This window comes from Lissotriton vulgaris, chromosome 6, assembly GCF_964263255.1.
Source record: "Lissotriton vulgaris chromosome 6, aLisVul1.2, whole genome shotgun sequence".
Lineage (NCBI taxonomy): Eukaryota > Metazoa > Chordata > Amphibia > Caudata > Salamandridae > Lissotriton > Lissotriton vulgaris.
Genome location: NC_141694.1, coordinates 468,444,377 through 468,456,381, shown reverse-complemented (window position 1 = coordinate 468,456,381; position 12,005 = coordinate 468,444,377).

Genomic DNA, 12,005 nt, shown 5'->3' with positions numbered 1-12,005 from the left:
ATGATACTTGGCTCCTCAGCCAGAAGAAGAAGAACCAAAGAGCTGATCTGAAGAAGAAGACAACACCAACTAACTTGGCCTGCATCCTGTATTTATTTATTGAAGTTATGTATAGCGCTGGCTGGACCCGAGGGTATCAGAGCACTTCACAACACATACAAATCTGCAACCATGGAAAATGAGGACACAAAACAAGAACCAAAACAAGATCAGGAGCATAAGCAGGAAAATAAAGTCAGTACAACAACATCTTGAGCGAAATACGGGACGGAGATCAGGAGCGAATCATCCGGCTCTGGGTTCAAAGAGAAAGCGGTCTTTCACAGTCAGGCATGGGGTTCTCGTTACGAACCGTAGCACTCAAGGAAGAGGGCTTTGAGTTGCGACTTGAGTTGCTGGGAGGAGGCAGTCGTTCTGATATGGGGGGGATGGAGTTCCAGATCCTGGGGGCATTACCCGCAAAGGATTTATTCGCGTTTTTGTGTTTCTGTGATTTCAGAGGGATGAGAAGGAGTGTGTTGGAGCTTCTGAGGTTCCTGGATTGACTGGCTTTTTTGAGTTTAGTGGCCAGGTATTCTGGTTTGCCTGTATGCAGGGCTTTATGTGTGAGGCAAGCTGTGCGGAAGCTGGCTCGTTGGTCAATCGGGAGCCACTTCAGTTCCTTGAGTGCCGGAGAGATGGGCTCATATTTCTTTGTACCTGTGACCATTCTTGCTGCTGCGTTGAGGGTGGAGGTGAGAGGTCCCAGGTGCGATTTGGCTGTTCCACTGCGATGCCATAGTCAATTCTGGAGAGCACCAGTGCCTGAATGGCCTGTTTCAGGTCTTTAGGGGGGAGAAAGGGTTTGATTTTGTGGAGGAGTTTCAAGTTCAGGAATGCGCTTTTGGCGGTTTTTGAGATGTGTTTTTTCATGTCCAGTTTGGGATCGAGAGTGATCCCTAGGGATTTTGCGGAGTCCGTTGGCGCTAGAGAGACATTGAGGGCATTTAAGGCTTTGAGCCATTCCACTATTTGGGGGTTTTCCTCTTCATTCGAAATGAGGAGTACTTCAGTTTTTTCTTCATTAAGTTTGAGGTGGTTGGCTGAGAGCCAGTGTTGGACCTCCATGAGTGTGCCGTTTAGTCTGTAAATGTCTGCGATAAATGTGGTTTCAAATACAATTGTGTGTCTTCTGCGCAGAGGTGGAAGGGAATGTTGGAGTTCCTTAGAATTGAGGTGAGGGGTTCCATGTAAATGTTGAAGAGAGTACTGACCCATGAGGAACTCCTCCGCTGATGGGGAGGGGGTCTGATTCGAAGCTGTTGATCTTTATTCTTTGAGTGCGGTTATTGAGAAAAGAGGCAAACCATTTTAAGACTGTCTTTTCAATGCCCTCTCTCTCCTGGAGGACATTGCGTAGCAGGGTATGATCCACTGTGTCGAACGCAGCCGATAAGTCAAGGAGGATGAGGAGGCTACATTGGTTGGAGTCGAGTGACATGTGCAGATCATCTAGGACATTTAGGATTGCGGTTTCAGTGCTGCAGCCCTTTCTGAACCCTGATTGATGAGGGTCGAGTAGATTAGTTTTCTCTAGATGTTGGGCTAATTTGGCGAGCACACATCTTTCAAGGATTTTGTCAAGGAGCATAAGGTTTGAGACCGGTCTGAAGTTGTTCATGTCCATGGGGTCAAGGCCAGGTTTTTTTAGAAGTGGTGTAACTTGTCCTAGTTTAAGGCAGTCAGGAGTGGAGCCCTCGCTCAAGGAGCTGTTGATGATCTTGCCCCACGTTGGAGCTAAAGTGAGCTTCAGCTCCTTGGTCAGTCTTGAGGGAAGATGATCGAGGGAGTGAGATGAGGATTTAGCGGCGGCGATAAGATTGCTTATCATTTCATCCTGGACAGGCCGGAAGGATGACCAGCGGATAGACGAGGTTGCTGGTGGGTTGTGGTTAGTTGCAGGACTCCAGGTTTCTGAGCAGGAGGAGGGCTTCGAGCTGAATGAACAATCAATTTTGGTGATTTTTTCATTGAAAAAGCTAGCAAAGTTGTCGCAATGGGTTTTGGACGCAGCCAGGTTGGCTGCCGCTAGAATGGAGGTTTGGTTCTTAATGATGTTGAAGAGGTCTTTGGGGCGGTTTTTGGCATTGTCTAACGCAGAACGGAAAAAGGATGACTTTTTGCTCTTGATAAGAATGTAGAAGGTTTTGCGTGCTGCCTTGAGTTGAGTCAAGGAGGATGAGGAGGCTACATTGGTTGAAGTCGAGTGACATGTGCAGATCATCTAGGACATTTAGGATTGCGGTTTCAGTGCTGCAGCCCTTTCTGAACCCTGATTGATGAGGGTCGAGTAGATTAGTGTTCTCTAGATGTTGGGCTAATTGTGCGAGCATACATCTTTCCAGGATTTTGTCAAGGAGCGGAAGGTTTGAGACCGGTCTGAAGTTGTTCATGTCCATGGGGTCAAGGCCAGGTTTTTTTAGAAGTGGTGTAACTTGTCCTAGTTTAAGGCAGTCAGGAATGGAGCCCTCGCTCAAGGAGCTGTTGATGATCTTGCCCCACGTTGGAGCTAGAGTGAGCTTCAGCTCCTTGGTCAGTCTTGAGGGAAGATGATCGAGGGAGTGAGATGAGGATTTAGCGGCGGCGATAAGATTGCTTATCATTTCATCCTGGACAGGCCGGAAGGATGACCAGCGGATGGACGAGGTTGCTGGTGGGTTGTGGTTAGTTGCAGGACTCCGGGTTTCTGAGCAGGAGGAGGGCTTCGAGCTGAATGAACAATCAATTTTGGTGATTTTTTCATTGAAAAAGCTGGCAAAGTTGTCGCAATGGGTTTTGGACGCAGCCAGGTTGGCTGCCTCTGGAATGGAGGTTTGGTTCTTAATGATGTTGAAGAGGTCTTTGGGGCGGTTTTTGGCATTGTCTAACGCAGAACTGAAAAAGGATGACTTTTTGCTCTTGATAAGAATGTAGTAGGTTTTGGGTGCTGCCTTGAGTTTATCCCGATGGATGGTGGTGGGGTTGCGCCTCCAAATTCTTTCCAGGGATCTGAGGTGTCTTCTTTCCGCATTATTGTCAGTAGAGAACAACGACCTCAAGGGAATGTTTCTGTTTTTTTTTAGTTTCAGAGGTGCCAGTTAATCCAGGGTGAGCTCCAGGTTGGAATGATAGAGCGAGGTGAGTTCCGAGGTTGAGAGGGACTCCGTCGTGTTCGGGAGGAGTGAGCTGAGTCCCTCTTCTAGCTTGTCTCGGGGGACTCTGGATGTGTTCCTGTCCCACTTAGCGGAAGCTTGAGTGGGTGGGAGGGAAAGGGCCGACTGATTGATATGAAAGAGAATGATGTGGTGGTCTGACCAGTCTACCGGGATGATGTGATCAATCGAGACTGCATTTTTTTTCGCAATCATTGCATCCAGGGTCGCTCCTCTGTGATGCGTTTCCTCTGAGCAGTGTTGGATCATATCATTGTCTTGCAGAAGGGTGTTGAGAGATTGAATGAGCTGGTTATTGGTTTTGTTCCATCTTAGGTTGAGGTCACCCAGAATTAAGCTGTGGTCGCTGTTGAGTGCGGATTGAGCGATCAGATCCGACAGCTGAGCTCATAATTCATTGGAGTTGCTTAGGGGATGGTAAGGGAGATGGCATTGATGTGAACTATGGGTGAGAGATTTGTTGACCGACAGGCATTCAAAGGAATTGTACAGACAGGAGGGGATTTCAGAGATGGAGAGGTCACTTTTGTGTATAATTGCTATGCCGCCACCTTTGTGTATGGGCCTGTCTTTGAGAGTAATTGAGAAACTGGGCGGTCCCGGCATGTCCAGAATGGGGAGGGATAGGGTGTTTAGCCACGTTTCCGTGATGAAGACTACATCCAGGTCATGAGAGAGGATGGATTCAGCTATTTCCATTGCATGTTTGATAGCGGACCGGCTGTTGATAAGCATGCAGTTATGGGGGGGTCTTCTTTTATTTTCCCATTGTCAGGCTTGTCAGGCTTGGCTCTGGGTATGGAGGATAGATACATAGGGGGTCTGGTGGCTCTACGGGGGGCGGGTCCCTACCCACTCCAGTGATAACTTGGATTGAGAAGGTGAGAGTAGAGTTCAGGAATGGGGCCTGGGCTGGCTTAGATGCGACGAGTGCGCTCACTTCCTGGGTGGAGAGGGAGGTTACCGTTCTTCTGGGATTGGCTGCTCGTGACTCAATCATGACTTTATTTAGAGAAGGCAGGGAACCTGTGGGGGGAATGGACTGGATGGAGGGCGGATAGTCATTCCTAAGGAGAGGCGGAGGGATATGGGGTTGTGTGGCGGGAGGGGAGAGCAGCTGGAGATTCCCTAGGGCGGATAAGGTTTCCTGCAAGCCAAGGGTCAGGGTAGCGATCTGCGTTTCTATATGGTCGAGGCATTGTGCCGGTTCGGGTGAGGGGGCGAGGGGGTGTGTGGAGCAAAGCCCTGGATGTGGGGGGCTTTGGGGCGAGTTCCTACTGGGTGGTTCATAAGAGGGGGGCTGGATCCAGTTGGAGTTTGGTTGTGGGAAGTCGAGTGAGGGAGGGGGTTTGTGGTCCCTTCGGGGGTGAAAGTTATCATCCATGAGGGGGGCGGTGAGAACTAGAGGAGTGTGAGTTAGCGGGTTGTGGGGTTGTGCTTCGGTGTTGTCAGGTCTATAGATTGATTGTGGGAGGGCTAGAGAGTGAGGGGGGTTGTTGTCCAATTGGGGGTGAAAGTTTTCTTCATTTGCGGGGACAGAGAGATCTGGTGAGGTGGGGGTTCGTGGGGGGATGACTGAGAAACTGAGTTGTTGGGGGTCTGGGAACTATAAGGGGGGAGGCTGAGAGCTAGTAGTGCTACGGGAGCTAGGGAATGGGTGGTGGGGGTGGGGGGTCCTTTGGGGAAGTGAGGGGGGCTGACTCCTGGAAGTTTGGGGGCAAAGGGTGGAGGACGGGGGTAGTGAGATAGGGGGTGCTGAAGCTGGTGAGGACACAGAGTTGGCGGAGTGGATATGCAAGGAAGGGTGGGGATGCTGAGGTGGATCACTAAGGGTGGGAGGCTGAGAGCTTGGGGTGCTTCGGGTGCTAGGAAGAGGGGGGTTAGAAGTTCATTGGGGATGAGAGGGAGCTGTGTACTGGGTGGTTTGGTGTGATGGGTGGAGGACGGGGGTTGGGCTATAGGGGGAGCTAGGGCTGGAGGTGGCGTATGATTGGCGGCTTGATTAAGCAGAGTAGGCAGGGGATGCAGGGGTGGCAAAGATATGCTCAGAGGACTCGAAGTTTGTAAGGAGCCGCTAGGGGGAGAGGGTCGGTTTGTGTTTGAAGTGAACACTTGCCATCCTGAGTGTGGGGAAGAGAGAGTCGAAGTACTCTAGGTTCTCATCTTTTGCCTGAATTAGAATGGTGCCATTCACAAAAATGGAGATGGAGATGTCTCCGGTCAGGTTCTGGTGGTTCAGAGGGGCGATTGTTAATTTGCGGTTGTGTTCACTGATGGTGGTTTTGGAGATTGGGTGGAGTGAGTTAAAGATGGTGACCCATACAGGTCTGTTGGAATGAAAAATGAAGTCCATTTTCCTCTGTCCTCTGGCTGCGCAGTGGTAAGTGTCAACAGCTAGTGTTTGAGGGTGTTGTCTGAATAAATTCAGTTTGAAAAATTTGTTGGCTTTGAAGGAGAGTCTGCCTGGGAATGTTATAATGAAGGTGTTCTGCCCTCCCGGAGATAGGTGGTTAAGAGAGGGGCAGAGATGCGTGTCCAATTGGGCGGCTGGGGGCATCTTAGCTGGACTAGGGGGAGACGAGACCTCTGGGGTAAGGAAGAGGGGAGTAAGATGGAGGGGGGATGGGTTGATTGAATCGTGGTGGAAGGTAAGGGGTGCCCTCCCGGAGGGGAGGTTGGCTTGTATGACGCAGTATGCACTGGGGAGTTGCGCACCAAGGATGTTTGCATGGGGTGGGGTCGCTTATTCGCGTGGGGGGTGGGGGAGGGCTATCCAGTGTAGGGGTGGGTAGCGCCAGGCTCCTAGGATGGACACTTAGGGTCTGATCAGGTCAACACTAGAGAGACCGGTGGCCAGCCTGCAGTTGGGCGGGCTGTAGCTAGCGGATAATGGGCGTGGCGGCGAGTTAAGTAAGGGACAGGTGGCCCTATGAGAGTGAAGCCGGATGGATATAGTATTGGCCGGCTTTGTCAGTAGCAGTCAGAGTTGCCGCCCCTTAAGTGTGAGGTGAGATAGGCTGTAGGTGGTCAGCATTAACTAGAGGAGGGTAATTTTCTGCAATTTAGGGAGAGAGGCGCTGTTATTTAGGGTCCCCCGATGTCCCTGAGCTAGGAGAAATTGATACATTGAGGTTGGGGCATTCGTATCTGAAATGGGTCATAGTAAATCCGGTTTCCCTGCTCATTAGCTGGCCAGCATGATCTTAGCTCACCAGAGCTGCAGTCTTGAAACAGGTAGCTCATGTAGTCTTATAAAGGGCAGAGCAAGTCCGAGTACCCTGCTCATTTAAAGTCACTAGTAAACTTAAATCTGGCAGAGCAAGTCCGATTTCGCTGCACATCTGCTGTCCCAAGTGGTGGCCATATTAAGGTCAGGCGGGCCTTAATGAGAGAAAGTAAAGGTACTTGCGTGGAGGGCGGGGGGAGGCGGCCCTTTGGAACAACGCTTGGGTCCACTGGTTGCGGCGTCGGTCTGGCGGTGCGGGGGCCTTTTTCTCCAGATTAGCCTTACTTGAAGCTAATTAGGTCCTTGCGCTTTATGCGCCATCGGCATCTTGGGGATAGGCAGCCCTGGCGGTTGAAGAGCGCCGGGACCAATGCGATGCCCGCGGCTTCTCGTCGACGTCCAATCCCCTGTGGAACTGGCGCCACCTGGTTGCCGTCGCCAACATGCACTCCAGTGTGCAGCTCAGCACCGTCTCCGCTGTCCCGGACTCTCCAGCTCGGCGGGACGCCTCGCCGAACCCATCTCCCCGGTAAGTAAAGCGGGGCCACCCACTGCTGGTGGGGTGATCCCACAGGTGGGGGCGTGGGGCAAAGCAGGTGCGGGGCAGGAACTGGGTGTGGACGAAGGTCCTATGCGCACAGGAGTCTGGTCCCTCTGGTCGGGCAAGCTGACCCCGCAGACGGCTCCTCTGGATCTCTCTGACCTAAGCAGTGTAAGTAGCCCAACCGTGACTGCCCAACCGACTCTGTCTGCAAGCACTTGTGGCCACAAGGTTTCAACTCTCAAAGACCCCATTTGCCAACTCAGTGCTAACCTTGACACCAGGAGCCTTTTTGTTCCATCAAACAGGTGGCCTGCTTAACCACAGTCCACCCTTCCTGCCCTAGCTCACTATTCACTACGGGGGCAGGTAGCCCTTTTTGTGTGGATGAAGTGTGGTAATAAATCCGGTCACAGACAACTGTAACTTGTAGTTCATTGTCATGAAAGGTAAACACATCCTCAGCTTGCTGGTGCCTCTAGTACAGTGAGGGCTGCCAACATACTAATGCAGCCTTCACTTCAACATTCTAGGGTGGTACCATCATACACAGAGGAGAAGGGGGGGGGGGGAAACCGGGGTTGAACCAAGACAGGTTATAACACCTCATCCTTCTTAAGGGACGAACATGACCACAGCTGTGCATGGACAACATACAGTAGCAGGTACAGACCAACTTAATATACTAGGGGACAAATGGAGCTTGAGAGAAAGATTGAGGCTTCCCACAGTTAGTTAGATATTCCCTATGCCACCCTGGACATTGACGCCTCCTGGAACTCCTTCTAAGAGGGGGCTCCCCCACATGACTCCCCTGATACTCTACCCTTCTTCCATTGCAGGGGTTGATACTCCTGTCAGCAGCAGCCTTGGCACCCCCTGCAGCCACCCTGTCCATGCTCCACATTTTCCCATCCTCCAGAGTGACCACTTTCCTTCCTACTTCTCTAATCCTTTCAGGGGCATAATATTTCTCACTTTTCCTTCCCCAGCCACTAGGTTTTCTTATGTAAACCTTTTGGCCTTCCTCCCACTTTCTCTCTCGTGTACCCCATTTGTTGTCATACCATGTTTTGTATTTCTCTTGCTTTTCCTCTACATTTCTTTTGAATTCCTCTTTGTCAACAGTTACAAACTCTTTTGGACATAACCAATTGGGCGAAAGCTTGGATCCTGCCTTTCTCCCTCTCAATAGTTCAAGGGGCGTATAGCCGGTACAAAGAGAGGGGGTGGTGTGATACGACCACAGCATTTCTCTGATCTCAGTTTCCACCTTTTTACCAGCCCTCACCGCCAACTGTATACACTCCTTCAACATTCTGTTGGGCCTTTCCACTTTACCATTAGCCTTGGGGCAGTAGAGTGGTGTCCATATGTGATTAACTGACAAGTCCTTAAGGAACGCCCTCATTTCTTCTGACACCAACTGTACCCCATTGTCCGTTATTAATGTGGAGGGGGTGCCTTCCTTGGAGAAGACATCACTAAGGAAATCTATGATCACTTTGGCGTTAATACTGTTTACCATTTTGTATGTGATCCAGTTCGAGTAGTAGTCCACCATTACCAGCAGATACCATTCCTGAGAACCTTTGACCTGAATCAGACCTGTTATATCCAATCCCAACTTATCCCAGGGCATATCTGGAACCTGAATAGGACTAAGGGGAGCTTTTCTTATAACTCTAGACTTGTCGCTCAGCCCAAATGCATAACAGTCTTTAACTTTTTCCTCCATCATATGATCCATTTTTGGGAACCAAAACACTCAGATCGTAACTTTGCTTTGCAGAGACTTCTTCCCAAGTGCCCCTCATGGGTGAGATCGATAATCCTACCCTGAAGACACTCAGGAGGAACGATTTTCCCTACTTTGTACAAGTTATCTCCTACAATCGATAATTCGTCTTTTACATTCCAATAAGGTTGTAGTTCACTTGACAGCTCTTTACATTTTTCAGGCCACATTTTCTACAACATGTTTTTTCACCACTCTCAGTAAATTGTCTCCTTTCACATTCTCCTGCCATTGTTCCTGGTTGATAGCTGGCACCCTAATTTCCAACACTCTATCATTCTCATATTTCTCCTCTGCATCTCTTTGTATTGGGGCTCTGGATAAGAAATCTGCCACTTTATTTTGTTGTCCAGGAACATGCACCATTATGTAGTTGTACGCTTGGAGTCCGATGGACCACTTAGCTATCCTTGGAGTCATATTCTCAATTTCATTTTTCCTAAATAGAGATACTAATGGCTTGTGATCAGTATGGATTTCAAATGGCAAACCCCACACATAGAAACTGAAGTGTCTTAATGCCCAGAAGACAGCCAACGCTTTTTTCTCTACCGTTGAATAGTTCACCTCTGCACCTGTAAGAGTTCTTGACGCAAACACCACAATGTTCATTTTAGACCCCTGTCTTTGTGCCAGGGTAGCACCAATGCCTTTGCCACTTGCGTCCGTGGTTATTACTGTGTCTTTTTCCACACTGAAATTGCCTATGTGTGTTGCTTTTATTATTGGATCTTTTATTCTTTATAGAGCATTAGTCTGAACTTCTCCCCATTCAAAATCTGCAGTTTTCTTTATCAGGTCTCTAAGAGGTTGTGACATCATTGCAAAGTCTTTAATGTACTTAGACATATAGTCTGCCAAACCCAGAAAGGCCAGTACTTCCTCTTTGTTTGTAGGAACTGGGGATCTCTTGACTGCCTCTACTAAGTCTATCTTTGGTTTTATTCCCTCTTCTGAAATTGTGTGACCTAAGTAATCCACTGAAGATACAGACAACTTGCATTTGTTTTTCTTTGTGGTGAATCCCACATCTCTTAACTTAGACAATACCTTACTAGCATTCAGATTGTGTTCCCTTTCATCAGCACCATGAACTAACACATCATCCTGAAAGCAAAGAGTCTTCTCACAGTCCTTTAATACGTGTTGCGTTGCCCTCTGAAACGCCAAAGCTGCCGATGCCAGCCCGAATGGCATCCTCAGAAATTTTAAATTTCCAAAGGGTGTTGTGAATGCTGTCTGGTGCTGAGAATCTGGGTGCAACTTAATTTGATAATAAGCAGAGGACAAGTCCAATACACTGAAAAATCTTGCTCCCTCAATGGTGCTCAACATTTCATTAATCCTCAGGAGAGGATGTCTGTCAACCTAATTATTGGCATTGAAAGACCTCAAGTCCACACAAAGTCTTATGCTTTTCCCACCATCCTTTGTCGTGATGACGATGGGTGCCAACCACATTGAACTCTCTATTTATTGTATGACCTCTTGTTTCTTTAATTTCTCAATTTCTATCTTTAGAGGTTCCCTCATCATCAAGGGTATGGAACGAGTCTTGTGCACCACTGGAATAGCACCATCTTTCAAAACAATTCTATGCAAGTAGTTTTTCAGCAGTCTTAGATTATCATTAAATACCTCAGGAAAGTCTTCTATCAAATTGGTGCTTATCATTGACGGTTCCACCGACAACACCTGCTCACTATTGTTAGGATCTAATTTGATACCTAATTCCTTCTGGTGTTTCCACCCTAGTAAATTTGATCGCTGCTGTGAGATGTATTCTTTCCCTACTGTGTGCCTGTTTTTGAAAGAAATCCTCATTTTTGCCATTCCCACCAGCGGTATAGACCCTTTATTATAACCAGCTGGATTTATGTCAGCTTTTGTTACTTCTATTGTCCCTTTGGGAAACTCCTTCTCAAACACCTCCCTGTCTACCAGAGTAAAGGGCGAGCAAGAATCTGCATACATGACTACTTTCTGACCATCCAGCCCTATTTCACAAGTGGGATATTGAGTGGCTTCGTCCTCATTATCCTCCTTAATCTGAAAAATAAAACGTTTAACTCCTTCCTTCTCATCTTCTGGATTCTCTACCCAATGTACCTTTTGACCAAAAGTATTACACACCTTCGAAAAGTGCCCCCTCCTGTTGCACTTTCTACACACCATGTTTCTGGCAGGGCATTTCCAGTTATTTGCTAAGTGGTTTCCACTACCACACCTAAAGCAATGAAAACTTTCTATTTTCTTCTTAGTCTCTTCTTTATTTCTTAGCCCTACTTTGCAAACTGCTTCTTCACTAGAGCTCGCTTTAACCTCCCCTTTGTCTCTATTACCTTCAGATATGCGCATTTCTCTCATACACATTGCTGTGTGTTCTAACCCCTTTGCTATACTGATTGCCTCTGTCAAATCAGGATCCCTAGTAAGCAGTTCCTCTTGTACTTTCTGATCATTTGTGCATCTGACCAGTTGATCCCTTATCAAAGAATCTGTCAAAGCACCAAACTCGCAAGTAGCAGAAATGCCTCTGAGAACAGCATTGTACGTTGAAACCTTTTCCTCTTTCTTTTGAACTCTCTTATAAAATTTGTGTCTTTCAAGGACAACATTAACCTTTACCTTGAAGTGCCCTTCCAGTTTTCTTAGAGTGTATTCAAACACATCTCCACCTGTTTCCTCCTCTGACAGTTCATCTTCCACTACTCTCCCTGTTATATCCTTATAAACTTTCCTACCATGTATTCCTAAATTGTGCAACAAAATGTGTTGTTTTCTTACATTTGAAAAATTCCTACCCCCCATGGCAATAAGGTATGACTTGAAAATGCCTTCCCATCTTCTCCAGGGTATGTCAGGTTCACCCTCTTCATTCAAAAAGGGGGGGGTTGGTTCATGCCTCCACCTGACATTCTTTAAACTTTTAAGATGTGTAATATAATGATTAGAATCACACTATTTGTCAGAACTAATTAGAAAAAACTTTCACTCACTTTGTGTGCACCCAACCTCTGCACATTAGTAAAACATATATCCTTTACTACAAAACACTTATAAATAAATCTTTCTCCTCACTGTATCACCTGTGCACCTAGCAAAACATTTTCCTTTTACCAATTGTGCATGTAACTCAAACAGAAACTGTGTCTTAGTCCTATTTTTCTTTCAGTTCCCACAATTCACAGTACCCAAACTCCAATAGTAATTATTGTGGGCGGGAACTTCCTGAGAAAGAGTCACCTC